This window comes from Ailuropoda melanoleuca, chromosome 8 (assembly GCF_002007445.2).
Source record: "Ailuropoda melanoleuca isolate Jingjing chromosome 8, ASM200744v2, whole genome shotgun sequence".
Taxonomy (NCBI): Eukaryota; Metazoa; Chordata; class Mammalia; order Carnivora; family Ursidae; genus Ailuropoda; species Ailuropoda melanoleuca.
In genome coordinates this window covers 50,277,956-50,294,430 of record NC_048225.1, presented here as the reverse complement: position 1 = coordinate 50,294,430, position 16,475 = coordinate 50,277,956, and the positions used below count along the sequence as shown (strand labels likewise).

Here is a 16,475-nt window from a genome sequence, read left to right as displayed (position 1 = left end):
ACATGGGTACAACCACTAGATGATACTGGCTCTGTAGGCTGTGCCACATAAAGCTCCTAAGCCCAGATCATGCCACTGCCCTGCTTACGCCTCCGCAGCAGCTCTGTGCAGGCTTCAGGACAAATTCCAGTCTCTCGGTCGAAACGGAAGGCTATTCTTCTTTGATCTGGCCCGACTCACTTCCTTCTCACTGAGCCCCTTGCAACTTTCCTGGACATTAGTTCTGTGGCCTCTCCACCTCTGTGCATGTTGATTTATCATTGTACTTCCAGCTAACTGGATGGTCTGTGTCCATGTCTGCCTCTGCCCTTGACTGCAGTTCCTTGAGGACAGGCTGGCTGGCATCCACAGAGCTCATGAGATGTGTACTGAATGAATGAAAGAATAAAATTATGACAGCTCCTTTTTTATTCTTACCAATCGTAGGTGGTATAAAATATTGGCAGTTTGATTTAGGTATATCTAAAATTGAAGGCATTGCTTAGATGTAGTCTTTTAAAATTTCAAAGGAAACCTGCGTTTGATGTATGTGTCCACCATGGATTTAGCAGCTGTGTGACCCAGGACAAGTTATTTAACCTCTCTGTGCTTCTGTTTCCTCATCTGTAAGACAGTACCAACCTCGTAGGGTTGTTCTGAGGATGAAATGAGTTAATACACATCCCTGGGAGATATTGTTGCTAATACATAATGGGTGCTCAATAAATGTTAGCCATTATTACCAGCAGAAAAAAACCCACATTTTATTTTTAAAAGGCCCACTTTAGAAGGCTTCAGGTAAGTGTCAGTTATAATTGGAGAAGGAACATCCCCTCAGAAACATATGTTAATAAGGCCGAGACACATTTTCGGTTGTTAAATTGGTGAATGACTATGTCTTCTTATCAGTGCAAGCCTGTTGACCAAAGGCACTGGCTTCAAGGCGAAGGCTCAGTAACTACGCATTATTAAACACACAGCCCTGAAACCCACGGCTTCCCTGTCACAAAGCAGAGGCAGGGAGAGTACTTGCCTTGCTCCCATTCCCTTTTTATTTCTTTTCTTCCATTTTAGGCTTAATACAGTAATTCAGTAAATAGTATTTTTTTTTTTTTAAGAGAAGGAGGTCGGTCATGGTTCATACTCAGCTTGGCATTTAAAAGACGCTTGGATGCAAGAGGTGACAGTGGAGAAGAGCTCCCCTCGGGGCCAAGGTCCGCAGTCCAGTGGTGCGGAGACATGGCGGGACAATGGAGGAATGCTGGGGAAGGGTCTGGCTCGGACCCACCCACAGCGACCCTCTTCCATGGGCTGGGCAGCAGACAGACCTCGTACACGTTCATGTATAAACATGTCAGTCCCTCCTGCTGACCAGGGGTTCCCCACCGCCCCGAAGTCCATTAGCCTGACCTTCTTGACCCTCCCTCCCTTCCCACAACCCGCAGAGCATCTGGCTTCTCCAAGATGCACCCCTCTGTTTCTGTCCCTCAGAACTGCCAGCCATTTCTCAGATAGCCTCCATCTGGACTGTCACTGAGCCTCCATGTCCCTGTTTTGCTGGGTTCACCTGAGCGAGGCACCTGTGGGAGACGGGGCAGGAGGGTGTAGGCGAGAGGGGCAGTGCTGCTTCCCTGCTCTCTCACTGCTTCGTAGGCCTTTGTTTGCTCATCAGATGCCGGGTGGCCCCTCTTCCGGTCCTCTTTCAATATCCTTCCCTGTCCTCACCTGTCCAGGCCGGGGGGGGAGGGAAGGGGTCCCCATTTCCTGCCACTGCTAGACCCTGGTTGTCTCACCATCGTGGCTGGCTCTCCTCACCTGCCCACACCTCTGTCCCTTCGTTAAATTGTGTTCATTTAAAGCATCTGGAACGAATCCTGTTTCCTGAGGGATCCTGACCCCTTACTATCTGGTTGACTTTCAGTAACCACCGGGACCATCATCATCAAATAAACCCACAGCTCCCGCTTACTTGGGGCTTACCGTAGGCCAGATGCTGGGCGAAGTGCTTGTGTTAGGTGATCTCATTTAGTCCCCACCATCCCACTCTGTAGTGGTCCCTCTTAATGATAAAGAGAACCCGAGGCTTAGAAGTTAAATAACTCGCTTAAAGCCACACAGTCAAGAAGTGGATCAAGGGCCGGACCGACCCGTCTCCAGACCTTCCTTCCCAGAGCCCTCCACCACGCACAGTGACGGAACGAGCTCCACCGTCCTTCTCAGCCACCCCCTGGCTATGGGGCTCTGGCAAGTTAGGTGTTGGCTTTGTTAGACGCTTCATAGACTATAACGCACCTCGTCTCTGTAGCCGTAAGGGATGGAGAAGGCCTACTCTCAGCGTCATCATTGCCGTCATTATTGACGTGTCGTTATTTCTGACCCTCCAGTGCTCTAACTGCACACACGGAGCATGTGTGAGACCCTGGCCTGCTCCCAAGGCGTGGCTGGCTGGAACTCTCTCCGGGTGAAGCCCAAGCACCATGACGGGGCCTTCAGAGAGGAGTTCATCCCCACAGCCTGTTCCAGACAGACCTGTGCTGGGCACTGGGCCCCAACATGAGCAGGACGGGAGCTCTGTCTCCGGGGTGTCAGCCCCAGGGGGCCACCACGGGTGCTTTGATGGGCATGACCTGCGGTTCTACACGTTTCTCCTGATGTGGGCACGGGTGTCATTCTTGGCCTCTCTCTGGGGGAGGAGAGTGGGCCCCAGACAGGAGAAGGGAAGAAACGTGGGCACATCGAGTCCTGTATGCAATGCCTTCCACACAGCCAGAGAGCAGGCGATATGGCCCGGGTGGCTGGTCAAGTTCACACAGCTGGTAGGGGACTCTAAAATCTACATTTTAGGCTTTTTTCTTTTACAGGGAGCTGGGCTCTGATAGACTTAGAAGGTCTGAACAGGTCTGTGAATGTGGGGGTGCCTGGGAGACCCAGGGTGGGGGTGGTGATCGGGGATGATCTCAGATAGGAAAAGGTAATCACCATATAGCAGCCACCATTTATCAAAGCCCTACTCGTGTGCTGGGTATTCTGTACATACTATTCCTAATCCCGACCACAATTACGTGGGTTAGATAGATCCTCTTCTATATTTTCTCTTATTTACTCTTATTGTACAAATGAGATAATGAGCTCAAAGAGATTAAGGGACCTGCTCTAGATCCTGTGGCTTCCAAATGTCAGGGCCTAGATTTGAATCAGAAGAAAATGTTTAAACCTCATGAAAGGTATTGCACATCTCGTACCACAGGTTAATTCATTTAGTAAGTCATGGCTAATTACCTTTTCTGTCCTAAGTGCAGAAGATGTGTGGAGGTAACATACCAGGCTCCCTTGTTCCCTCCCTCCCCTTTCCCCTTCTCCCACCCTGCCTCTTCTCTCCAACACTGAGTTCCCACCCTGCCGTGCCAAGCCTTGTGTGAGGCATCAGTGGACAAGACAAATGAGCTTCCTACTTCTTGGAGCTTCTAGAACATGGATGAGTCAGACAGGGAGAGAGGCTGGGGAAGGACCACAGGGACCCCTAACCCAGGCCAGATGGGCCAAATGTGGAGAGATCAGGGACCACTGCCCAGAGAAAGTGACATCTAAACTATGACCCAAAAATGTCAAGGAGAAATGAGTTAGGCCAGGGGCGCCTGGGTGGCTCAGTCAGTTGAGCATCTGCCTTCAGCTCAGGTCATGATCCCAGGGTCCTGGGATTGAGCCCTGAATTGGGCTCTCTGCTCAGCAGGGAGCCTGCTTCTCCCTCTGCCCTGCCTGTCTCTCTACTAGCTTATGCTCTCTCTCTCTCTCTGTCAAATAAATAAATAAAATCTTAAAAAAAAAAAAGAAAAAGAAAAAGAAGTGAGCTAGGCCAGACCATTTGGAGGTAAGGAGAGAAAAGAAATCTAGGTCTGACTTTCCATTTTCTCTGACCTACAGTAGAAATACACTTCACCATCCAGAAAACACATGTATCTACAAATTTCTAAGTAAAACAAGTATTTCAGAAACTATGCCTAATCTTTCCTCAAGGGTAGCACCTCACACTTTCTATTTCATTCTACTCCACTAATATTGGATTATGGATGGATTGCTAACCTACAGTTTGAAAAGCACCATTCTGGTCACAGCATGGAGGGAAGTTGGAGGTACAAGAGAACTGGGACCAGGGAGAGACCCAGTTATCTCAGTCCAGCCTTGAGGGAGAGAGAAGTTCGCTGAGAAAGCCTGGGAGGGGAGGAGTGAGGAGCCTGGTGGAAAAAAACGCAATTTCCACAAACAGTCGTCATCTTAATGACAGGAAAATGCAAAGGAGCGTGTGGCAGAGAGCCTGGATGGGAGGTCCTGGGAGAGCGTGTCCTCCAGCTGGGTTTCAGAGGCCCGGATGGGGCCGGGGCCAGGAGCTGGCCCAGAAGAACAGCACAGGCGTTGGGCCTGCGAGGCAAGGGGAAATGGGGGAAAACAAAGCCTTTTGTGTGCGGGGAGACACTCAAGAAGCAAAGTTGGGCCCTTCACATGGGCTCTGGCAGTATTTACGAGGGGCGGGGGTCTGGACTGGCAGGGAGACTTGAACAGACACACAGCACTGCCGAGTAACCTCTGCCCCCGCCCGAGCCCGTGGGGAAATGGGGGCTGTTAGCACCCTGGGTTTCCTCCCAAACTAGAAACAGCCAGAGACGAACCAGGAAATTGACTGAATTCCTACTGGACTGAAGTTTTATAAGTTTTCCTGAACATAAGCACAGGGTGATATTTTTAGTTCTTTGTGTGTCAAGAAGGGCCCATAAATATTTCAGAGATAGAATGTGTTCTAAAAAATATAAGTCCCGGGCATTATCTGTTTGTGTATGTGTGCATAAAATCATCATAAATTTTTACTTTCCTTAGTTCTTCAGAGTTTGGTCTTGCAAGGCCTTTGTTTTAAACTCCGGGGACGTGTGCAATATGAAGGCGGATGCCAGAGGTGGAGGGGACATCGGTGATATGTGGGGCTACGTGCACACCAGAGGACTAGGCATTATCAACCCCATTTTACAGATTCGGAAACTGAAGCTCAGAGTAGCAAAGCTATGGCCAAGTTCATACAATATGCTGAGACTGGCATCTGGGAGCCCTGTTTCCAAGTCTGCATTCTCTGTTCTGGCACCCAGAGCACATTTGTCTGGCCCTGTCACTTTAGGGACTCTTGCTCTTCAAAACAGTGACAGTGGTTACAATAATGGTGGCTAAGGGCAAGGTCTTCATAGCATGACCTCATTTTATCCTCACCATATCCCCAAACCACCCTTATTTTATACATGAGAAACCCGGGATTCCGAGAGGTTAAGTGCATTGCCCAGAGGGCCACAGCAAGGAGGTAACAGAACCAGGATTCAAACCTGGGTCTATATGACCCCAAGGCTCAAGCTTTTAGTCATAATCTTTACTGCTTCCCACCCAGGTCATCCCTTATTTTAATTTCTTTAGATGTTCTATTTGCTTTTTCATTGTGTTTTGTTAGCAGTATTAATTCCTTTGAGAACCAGGTTAGCACCTAACCTAGGCTTTTCGGGAGGATTGCTTTTTATACCTCCTTCCCGAAGTGGCCGTAGACAGCGCCGTGGGCCAAAAAAAAGGGCTTTCTTGGTAACCTGGTGGAGTGTGGCCAAGTGCTCAGCTCAACTACGGGGACGTCCTTAATCAGCGGCTGGCAAGCAGGTGACAGATGATGCCACTGCCTACATGTGCCATCTCGCCCTTTTGTTTGAGGGCCTGTCATAGGCCAGGTAGCAAAGGGCAGGGGACTGCTGTATGGGCACCATCCTCCGATCTTGAGCTCAGAGAGCTCCCACCAGAGCTGCCTAGACCCCTCGAAAGGGCTGAGCGTACACAGGACCCGGGACACAACAAGCCTTCAACCCACAGGAGAGAACATAAGGGCTGTGTTTTCCAGATTCCTCCACCCAGATCTTCCCCTCCTGAAGCTACTTCCCAGCCAATGATTCCCCTTTATAAATGGGAGCCTCTTAGAGTCAGAAAATGTGGCACTTACTATCTTAAGATTGACAGTACCATCAAAGGTCAGCTGGTTCACGCCCCATCAGATGTCCGAATTCCCTCCGTGCCATCCCAAGTGGTCACAGCACCTCCGAAACTGGGGACTTCCCTGCCACCAGGGAAAGCTTCGACTGTGCTTCCTGATATGGAGCCGAAGCTTCTTTTAGCTCCCTTCCAAAGGCCTTAGCTCTATGCCTTGGGGTCCCAGGAAAGAAGTCCAGTGCCTTTGTCCCAGGAGCAGCCCTTCCAGAAGATGCACTTGTCTGTGTGTCCTTGGGTCTTCTCGTCAGGCTGAAGCTCTCTCCTAAGATTTTCAAGCCCTCACATTCCCCTCTTAGAGACCTTTCCTGGGGTTCATCCAGCCTCATTCCCTCTCTCCCATCCTGTAAGGCTTTCTAAGGGTGAGGTTTGGGGAGGGACAGACACATCTACAGATGGTTCCAGCACAGTGCACACAAAAGAGCACCTGACAGAGCCGCTTGGGGGGAGAGGCAGGGACGGCAGCTCAGGTGGGGTCAGGAGCAGGGCAGCCTGGAGGGGGTGACACCTGAGCCGAGGCCCTACAGCTGTGGAAGAGGTAACCGGGGGACAGGGAAAATGGTGTGCTCGTATTCACCCACATGCCTCTTACATGGGGTCGGCCAGAACTCCTGGGACCCCCTTGGTCCCCACGCACCCACTGGGCAGCTCCACACCACATGGCTTTCTCAGAAGCAGTCTCGCCAAGCCTCAGAGGCGCTGGCTGTGTGTTACAACTCAGCTCCTTCATGGACCTTGGGAAACGGTCTGTCTGGCCCCCCAGCTCCCCCTTCTCCCTGGAAACCCCACTCAAGGGTCAAGCCCCGAACCCAGGTTTTATTAGAGTGCTAATTCTCTGCAAAAAGTGTGTGAGGGCTCTGCACAGACTTCGGATTTTCTATGGGCTTATCCTGGGACCCCATTATGAGATAAACAGAGGGAGGGGAGAGATAGTTGCATTGATTAATCTCACATCCCCTGCTGTGCCCAAGGCTTAACCTGTAATTACCTGGGGCTTCTGAGTTAGGCTTCTATTTTCGAGGGGAGAGCTGGAGGAGAAAACCAGCGCCACGGGCAGCAGGCACTGGCTTAAGCCTCCAGAAATAGCGAGTCTCTTCGTTTTAATACTAACTCCCTCCATCCCACAGAAGCCCCCCAGATTTGTGAATGTAGCACCTGCTTATGCCCCCCTTGAGCTGCCCATGGCTCTGTGTCCATAGAAAGGAGGGAGCGCTAGGGCAGCTGTGACTTGGTGACAGCCACCGCAGCAAGTAAAAAGCCAGGAGCTGCCAGCTCTTTCATGTTTTCCTTCCTGACCTCAGTTTTCTCTTCTGCAAATTGGGGTGGTATATGAGGTCATAAGTAAGGCATGCCTAAGGACTGCCTTTATGTACACACACGTATACACACACACACACACAATGGAATTCAAAGTACTCCGTCAAGGGCTTGGATTTCTGTTAGGTGAGATGATTGCAAAGCCCCTTGGGGAGGAGTCAAGGAGGATCCCAGGGGCAGACAAAGCTTGTTAGCAAAGGTATCCCGGAAAGGGGTGTCCAATTGCAAAGCAGTGGAGAAAGAGGTGGCTTTGGGAGAATTTCACTTCTATCTCAGTATACTCAAGCCTCAAAGAGGTGGAGGGAAAGGCCCATAATGATGGGAAAACCCTAACTGCCTGAAGCTGCCACCATTTCCAATAATTAAAGGCAGACTTAATAGATATTAGGGCCCTCTTTCCAGCAGCTGGGTGGTCAGGCAATTTTTATTTCAATAATTAGCTGCTGTAAGTCACACAGAACTGGAGACAGATAAAGGCAGGGCCAGTCTCTCATGGAGCTAATTGTGCCCAGAGTTCTACACGCCTAATCAAGCCTTCCACAGCTCCCATCCCTTTCATCCAAGGCCTCAAAGGACCTTGCCATCGGTAATTAAGTCTCATAAGTGCTGTAAGGGAAGGGATTCTCCTTGATGGTCAGAATTAAGCTGAGGCTGCTGGGGTGGAGGTGGGCAGGCAGCCAGGTAGCTGGCCCCCAGGAGGATGACAGAGAGGGAGGAATAGGCCCCAGTCCCTGAGCCCGGGTCCTTTAAGCCTTTGGCTACTGTGTACTCTACCCCCAGGCAGGACAACCACAGACCTTCTGGCTTCACTGGCTACCTCCTGTTGAGTCTGGCTCAATCTGCCCCAAACTAGAGACAGTCCAGATGGCCACTGAAAGCCTTTCTAAATGTATCAACCTGGATGGTCTCTGGGGGATCTATTTGTTAGACATGCCAGGTCAGGCAGAGGTAATTCAAATGCTACTCTCCTAGATTCTCAGAATTCGTGGGGAACATAGAGGATATTAGTCACCCATGCCCCATCGGCAGCTTGGATTCCTTCTAGGAATCCACATGGACACCAGCAAGCCTTTGCTTGATCTCAGATGACAGGGTACTCACACCTAACACATTTAACCTCTAAGCAGTGGCCTTCGAAGTTCGTTCTGATCGTGAGCTAGAAATTACTTATTTCCAGGGGCGCCTGGGTGGCGCAGTTGTTAAGCGTCTGCCTTCGGCTCAGGGCGTGATCCCTGTGCTCTGGGATCGAGCCCCACATCAGGCTCCTCCACTGGAAGCCTGCTTCTTTCTCTCCCACTCCCCCTGTTTGTGTTCCCTCTCTCGCGGGCTGTCTCTCTCTGTCAAATAAATAAATAAAATTTAAAAAAAAAAGAAATTACTTATTTCCAGAGGCTCCCTGCTGGTCCTAACTCTGCTTTAGAACCTCACAAACAAGCCTAATCCCTTTCCAACCCCAGAATAAGATCCCTCGTCCTCAGGCTCCAGGAACAGTGGAGGGCAGTGGTAAAACACACAAGCTTACATCAAAAGCACAACCCAAAGAGGAAAAACTGGTACACTGGACTTCACTGAAATTCAAACTTGGGCTCTATGAAAAACTGTTGCTAGGATGAAAAGAGCAGCTAGGAAGTGGGAGAAAATATTTGCAAACTGCATATCCAACAAAGGTCTAGAATCTACAGTATATAAAGAACGTTCCAAACTCAAGAGTAAAAAAAAAAAAAACAAACCAAAAAAACAAAACCTCAAACAACCCAATTAGAAAAATGGCCAACAGATACGAGCAGATATTTCACTGGGGAGGACATACAGACGGCAAATAAGCCCGTGGAAAGATACTCAACATCACCGGCCATCAGAGGAGCTAAAATAAAAAACAGTCCTAACTCTAAATGCTGGCAAGGATGCAGAAAAACTGGAGCGCCCACACATTTCTGGGAGGAATATAAGTTAGTACAGCCCCTCTGGAAAACAGTTGGATGCTTTCTCATGAAAGTAAACAGGTAATTACCTACAACCTAGTGACTGCACCTCGGGTGTTTATCCCTCAGAAGTGAGAACTATGTTCGCACAAAAACCTGTACAATAACGGTCATAGAAGCTTTAGTCATAGCTAAAAACTGGAAACAGTCTGGATGTCCTCCAACAGGCAAATGATTAAATAAAGGGAATACCACGGAATACTACTTGGTAAGAAAAAGGAATGACTAATGATACAATGAATCTCTAGAGAACTCTGCCGAGTGAAAAAAAAGCTGATCACAAACTGTAGGCACTGTATGATTCCATTTTCTGTAACAGTTTTGAGAGGACAACAGGTTAGAAGTGGAGAACAGCTAGCAGCTGCAGAGGGTGAGGGATGGGGCAGGGGTGGGAAGGAGGCAGGGATGGCTATAGAAGGGCAGTGCGGGGGGTACCTGTGAGGATGGAAATGTCGCTGTCTTGCCTGGACACACTGTTACCAGAGATAAAATAGCACAGAAGTAAACATACATGTTCACACAAATAAGTACAAGTAAAACTGGGGAAATCTACATCAAAGGAACTGATTGTGTCAATGTCCATATCCTGGTTGTGATATCTGCTCTCTCACTAGAGTTTTGCAAAATGTTACTACTGGGGGAACCTGGATAAAGGGTACCCAGATTATCTCTGTATTATTTTTTACAACTGCATGTGAACTACAATTATCTTTCTAGAAATCTTGACTAAAACAATAGGTTTTGTGAGTCTGGCAGACCTGGGTGTGAACCCTAAACCTGTTATGTACTTCTGGTGCAACTCTGAACAAAGAAACTGAGACTCAGTTTCCTCATCTGTGAAATGGGGATAGTATTTAACACCTCACTTGGTTGTCTTGAGGTTTACATGAAGCAAACCATGGGAATGCTTAGCTCTGTGTCTGGCACATAAGTTACTCAGTAAACAACAGTGGCAAACATTACATTATTATGCAGGAAAAATGTTTCTCTGCCTTCTCCTAGTTCAGTTCCCACTCACCTTGCGTCTACCTGGTCATCCTTCTCTGAGAAAGTTCCTTTCGGCGAATGTCACTCTTCAAAATACCAGGGTTAAAAACAGAAGAGTCAGATGCACTCCCAGTATCAGAAATGCTCTGGTATCTTATTATCTCTAGCCATGCTGTCATACTTTACATGCTGTTCTGGCTAATCGTTGGCCACTGACTTCCTGTGTAACGTATTTTTCCCCCAATAAGGTGGCAAGCTGCTCTCAGGCTCACGGTCACTCAGCAATTCTTAAACATCGACTACGTGCGGGCACAAACACCACCAATGTGGCGACACACATCTCTGACAAAGTCCTCAGGGTAACTGTGGATGTGAGGTGTGGCAGAAGACTGCTGTGGAAATGACACACCCCGTATCACAGCCTTGTGCAGTCTCCCACACGGACTCTGGGGTGGGCCATTTGGTACGCATTGGCCGGGGGGCCGAGAGGACATTAGCAAACCTGACTCAAGAGGCATGAATAACCCTTGAGTTTTGGGCTTGCCTTCTCTGGCTACTTCTGGAAAACATTCACCATGTAAGGGGACCCAGGCTGGTCAGCTTGCTGCTAGAGACATGGGGCTGAATCTACAAGACCTTCAGAGATTGTGGCTACATGAGTGAGCCCAGAGTCAAACTGGCTGAGCCACCTGGCTCTGCCCAGCCCAGAAGACTGACTCTGAGATACAGAAACCAATGTATGGTCATTTTAAGCCGCTATATTTTGTGGTGCTATGTTAGTGGAATGGCTAACTGATGCACGTGTTTTTATAATTCCCATGTTACAGATGAGAAAACTGAGGCTCAGATCATTGAAGTACCTAAAAAAATAGGAGGAAATGTCACGGGGACACAAGGATAATGTCTAATGTTTAAACAGTACTTTAGAGCTTACACATTTCTCCTACATTTTTTGCATGATTTAATCCATCATGCTGTACCTCTCTTTTTGGGAATGTATCAAAATGACATTTACATTGCATTTATACTTAAGCAGTTGCTTAATCACACTCTCCAGGCTGTGAAGAGATAGAGATCATGTCTGCATTGCTCAGCACTGAATTCCAAACTTCGAGCCTTGCAAACAGTGAGCACTTAATAAGTAATGACTAAGTGAATAAACACATCTGAGTAGCTATGCCATGATCCTGTATTAGATAGAGGACTGACGTTCACAGAGGTGAAGTGTGTTGTTGAAAGTCACACAGCTAGCAAGAGGGAGGGCTCACAGGCAGCCTAGCTCTCTTGACTTAGTGTAAAGGTCTGCCTCAAATTCTCTGTGTATCCCAAGGGTGAGACAGACAAGGAAATGAATAACTACCCCACAGTTAGGATGGAATGTTGTTGGATGAATTCCATATGTTTAAGGAATGCCAATCCCCATGCTAAGAGGATTCTGATCAAACCAAGCTTCCAGCTGGAGCAAAAATGTGTTGCAGTGTGAACCCCAGTGCCTGGGATCAGAGATGCCTGTTGGCACAAGTCCCACATCAACTTGTACCATCCAGCTCCCAATCCCCACGGGGCACCCCAATCAAACACAAAACCATCCAGCAAACACAGGAACACTGAACAGCTCTGCCCTTGGCCCTGGGCCAGGCTGTGTGTTCCTTAGTGAGGGACCAGTGGATATTAGGGACAAGCCCTGCCTTCTCCTGTTCTAGGTGCCCCCTTCCCTCTATGGGGTCTTTCTCCACTGCCACAACACAGAGATGACATTTTCAGGATGCCCTTATCCACTCTGCCCTGGGAACCTCAGACTCCAGCTGGGGGTAGGGCACTGTTTACCCTCCCAGCCACCACCAGGAACAGGGCATCTCCACCTTTCCAGAAGGCCCTGAGCCTGTCCTGTCCATGGGGAAGCTCTGGTTCTTGGTCCCTCTGACTGGCTAATCTTACAGCTGGGTCACTGAAGTCTGGCTTCCTGGGGCCAGACCCTCACTTTGTTCTCTTCATTGTAGCCCTAAATTTGGTTTCATTAAGAAACTCTGCTTGTCACTCCATTAATTCTGTGTTTTGGGTTATTAACCTCAGTGAACTGGACCAATCTTTCAGGCTACTCCAGCCAGGAGAGGAAGTGCAGTGGGGCTGCTCACTTCTCTCCGGGGCTGGAACGCAGAACGGCTATAGCATCTGGGACCCAGCCTGGCCTCTACTAGGCAGCACCAACCTGGATTTGTCTAGTACGGTGTTTCTAATGTAAAGTCGCTTCTCATCTCAAAAGTCACAGAGACACCGAATGCCGTAAGAGAGGTGGAACGCACAGCCTCACCATCTCCAGCTTATGGAAGAGGACATTCCCAGGCAGACAGAAAGTAGTACATAGTGGCTAAGAGCCAGACTGCTAGGGTTCAAATTTCAGCTCTACCACTCCCCAGCTATGTGCCTTGGGCAGGCTACTTAACCTCTCTGTGTCTCATATGTGAAGTGGCTATAATAACTGTCCCTACCAGGCAGGGTTATTGGGAGGACTGAATAAGTTAATAAGTGCAAAATACTTAGAACAGGCTTAGCCCTTGGCTGTTATTATTATTATTATTATTATTATTATTATATTTCATTTCAGCCTAGGTTGTAGTTCTGGATTTCTCCACCCCACTCATACTATTTCCTTTAGACAAAATGCCCCTGTTTAGCATTATGTATTTATTCATTTAGTCACTGAACAAATATATACTAGTAACCTACTATGTGCCCAGATCCATGCTGGGAAGCAAGGTGACAAGGGTTTTGCAGTTGTCCCAGAAAGGCAGACAGAGCATCATTTTTGAACAGGTGTGTTCTAGTTTGGATCTCAGCCCTGCATTTACTAGGTAAATGAGCCAAGTCATTTGGGGCCTCACTTTCCTCATCTGGAAGATGGGGAGTTACTTATATCCCTGCCGTCCTGCCTCTCCCGAGGACTCCCATGGTGGTCTGGGGACCTGAAGAGGGAGTGAGCAATGGGGTGTTCTCTGAGCCCCGGTCCCTCCAGCTCTGGCTAGCAGGAGGAGAGGAGAGCAGTCCCTGAAGCAATGTCCGGGGCAGTCCTGTGTTCCCCCAGGAAACTCAGCCCTCTTCAGAGAGAGGGTTTTAATTGGCTTAGCCTCTGTGCCCACTCCAAGGGAGCATCGCAAAACAGGGATTAGCCCCCTAAGAAGGCCAGGTCCCACGGACAGGCCAAGTGGCTGGAAACCAGCCTGTCTGCCTCGACCTTCCTGAGCTGCTCCAGTGATGGGCTGCCTTTCCTTCTCTTCCTATCTCACGAGAGCAAGAGAAGGGTGCTTATTTATTTTTTTACATTTTTAAAAAGATTGTATTTATTTGACAAAGATAGAGAGAGAGAGAATAAGCAGGGGAAGGGACAGAAGGAGAGGGAGAGAGAGAATCTCAAGCAGACTCCGTGCTGAGTGTGGAGCCCGATGCAGGGGCTCAGTGTCACAACCTTGAGATCACGACCTGAGCCCAAATCAAGAGCCAGCTGCTTCACTGACTGAGCCACCCAGGCGCCCCCAGGAAGAGGGTGTTTTAATCAGAGCCTTGAGCTAAGAAGCAAATGGGAAGGGTCTGCAGATGATGTTTAGTACAACCTAGAAAAAGTCCAGGCTTAAAATGCACAGCTTGTGACAAACAATTGGATTTGCCTTCCCCAAGGGAGGCCCGGGGGCTGCACAGAGCAAACATAATGCTGGGCCCTTTCCCGGACGGGGTACTTTACAGTTTATATATACAGCACCGCCGATCACGTGACTCTTGCTAACGCTCTCCAGCCCTGAGAAGTAGGTTGTGTATCCTTATTTCAACAGGGAAGTGTGGCAGGCAGGCAGGAATGTGGGGCTCTGGCTCAGGAACAGTCACTTTGACAAGTGGTTTTGTGATCCCTGGCAAACGGCAATAACACACCAATGCCGAACATGAACAGCGGGCATGTACTGGGCATCGAGTATGGGCCTGAGGACACTTGTTGGCCAGACTGTTGCCATTTTCATATACACTGAGGCTCTGCCCTAAGTCACACAGCTTCATAAGGAGACTAGGATGCAGAGCCCCACCAGGAGAGGCTCGTTTTGTCAAGCTGTATCACAGAGGTGAGAAAGATCAGTCATACTCAGAGGTTAGGAGTGTCACGGGGCAGGCGCATGGAGCTCTGAGACTGTGAAACATTATACACATATTTGCATTCTTGTTGAGGAAATGAAGGCTTCAGGAGGGGGAAACGATGTGTCTGAGGTCACCCAGCTGGCAGAGAGCAGACCGGGACTTGATTCCAATATTCCAATGCCCACTGTCCCTTGCGTGAGGCTGCAGCTGCTGTTTGGGGCACCTGCTTGCGCAGGACCAGGGCTCCAAAGCGGTGGGAACAATCAAGCTGATGATATTTAAATATGCGGCTATTTGAAAAATACAGCAACAAGCAGTGGAGAATAAATGCCAAAACTCTCCGTGGTTAGGAACACCACCTGGGGGCACGGAGATTTGTCAGCGTGACAGATGCTCGCTGCTTTCATGGAGACGTGCAGACGCTCGGGCTGCGAGCTGGCGGCTTGAGCGCAAAGCGGGCCGCATGGGCTAGGGCACGACGCTGGCTTCCGGTGCCTCACTCATTCTGGGTCGCATCCTTCGGAAGGGAAGATGTGTGATTCTTGTTTTACTGAGGATGAGCCAAGGCCTGAGAAGCTCAGCACTTCTCCAGGTTTGCACAGTCGTTAAGTAAGCGCCTGAGTTGGGATCCGAACCCGGAACTGTTTTACTCTGAAACTCTCGACTCCGACCCCTCCCCATCCCTGTGGCCGACACCGCCTGTGCGGCAGGGGAGGAGGCTTGTGGCCACGTGTCTGGGCGCTGGGAACTTCGTCCCTTGGCCCGCTCTCCTTGGGACTTGCTGGCTTACGTGGCGCCGCTTTGACCAGTCCCGTGCTGCGCATGTAGTCTTTTCTCATGGTCTTATACCGAAGGACTGCGCTGTCTAGTCGGGGAAGCGCGGACAGAAGCAGATAATCTCCGCTCAAGATCCTGCAGAAGGGCCGCGGCACACAGCCTGAGGGCGGCGGCGCAGTCAGCCTGGCTTCTTGGGGCCCCGGATGCTTTCAAGAGTCTGTGGGAATCTGCCAGTCGCTGGGAGAGGGGAGGGAGGAGAAGGAGTGGGGCATGGGGTTGCAATCCCCGACCCCTGTGCCAACCAGGGCCCTTCATTTTTTTTTTTTTTTTTTATCTAATTCACAAATTGGGTCTCCATTTAGGACTTTGTTTAAGCAATCAGATCCTTCACGAAAAACAAGTGAGAAAATCACCGCCTTAAGACACAGCCTCAATTTAGACTGGCCCAAATTAGTGTTTTATAGAGTTTTGGCTTATCAGCCTGGCATAACTTGAGTCACCCCTTCTTCCTGTTTTCTCATTTAAAAAGTCCATCATAAATGGCTAATTCATGCCTTTACATGTATCTATTGATTATCTGCGTTGAGCCAGACACCATCTCAAGTGCTGGAGATATAGAAAAATACATCTCTCACCCTGTCTGCATTCTCCTACCCTGCTGAAGCTTCTTCACAGGCTGTAAGGTGATTGTTCTAAGAAGGAAATCAGACCATAATCATGTCCCTGCACACAACATTCAATGGCTCCCTGTTGCCTAAAGCCTGGCTACTCCCAAGTGCAGCCTTGAACTACAGACCAACAGCATCAGCGTTATCTGGAGCTGATTAGAAATCAGAACCTCAGGTGCCACCTCAGACCTACTCTATCAGACTCTGAAATCAGATCCCCAAGTGATTCCCATGACTTGGGGATCTGAGACTCACAGGACCGTAGGATGTGAACATGGCCCTTCACACCCTGATCCCTGTGTTACCTGTCCTGTCTCATTTCCACCCTCTTTTCCCGAACACATTATGCTCAATGCCAGTCTGCTCAGCCCACCTGTCCTCTCCTGCCTCCAAGCCTTTGTACACATGGGGCCCTCTGCCTAAAACATTCTCCTCACCCCCACCTCTGGCTTCTAGCTACAATTCCTTCCTTTGTTGAAAGTCAGACTCAAATACTACTGGAGCTTCCTCAGATCCCTTCTCCCCTCCCACCTGCAGGCAGACTCCATTGCTCCATCATCCCATCACTTTCCCAGCCAGCCCAATGTCT

The 16,475-nt window shown here is 49.2% G+C and overlaps 1 protein-coding gene across 12 annotated transcripts in view; it reads right to left on the bottom strand.

Moving 5' to 3' along the window:
* The window catches only part of TENM4 (teneurin transmembrane protein 4), a 721,916-nt gene that overhangs the window by 378,238 nt on the left and 327,203 nt on the right, over positions 1-16,475 (bottom strand). The window contains exon 1 of one of the 12 annotated variants that reach the window (XM_034666264.1): positions 89-409. The exons of the other annotated variants lie outside the window; for them this stretch is intronic. The gene's annotated coding sequence lies outside the window, so the exon portion shown is untranslated. Of the gene's footprint in view, positions 1-88; positions 410-16,475 lie in introns of those variants that run through there. 12 annotated transcript variants of the gene reach the window in all.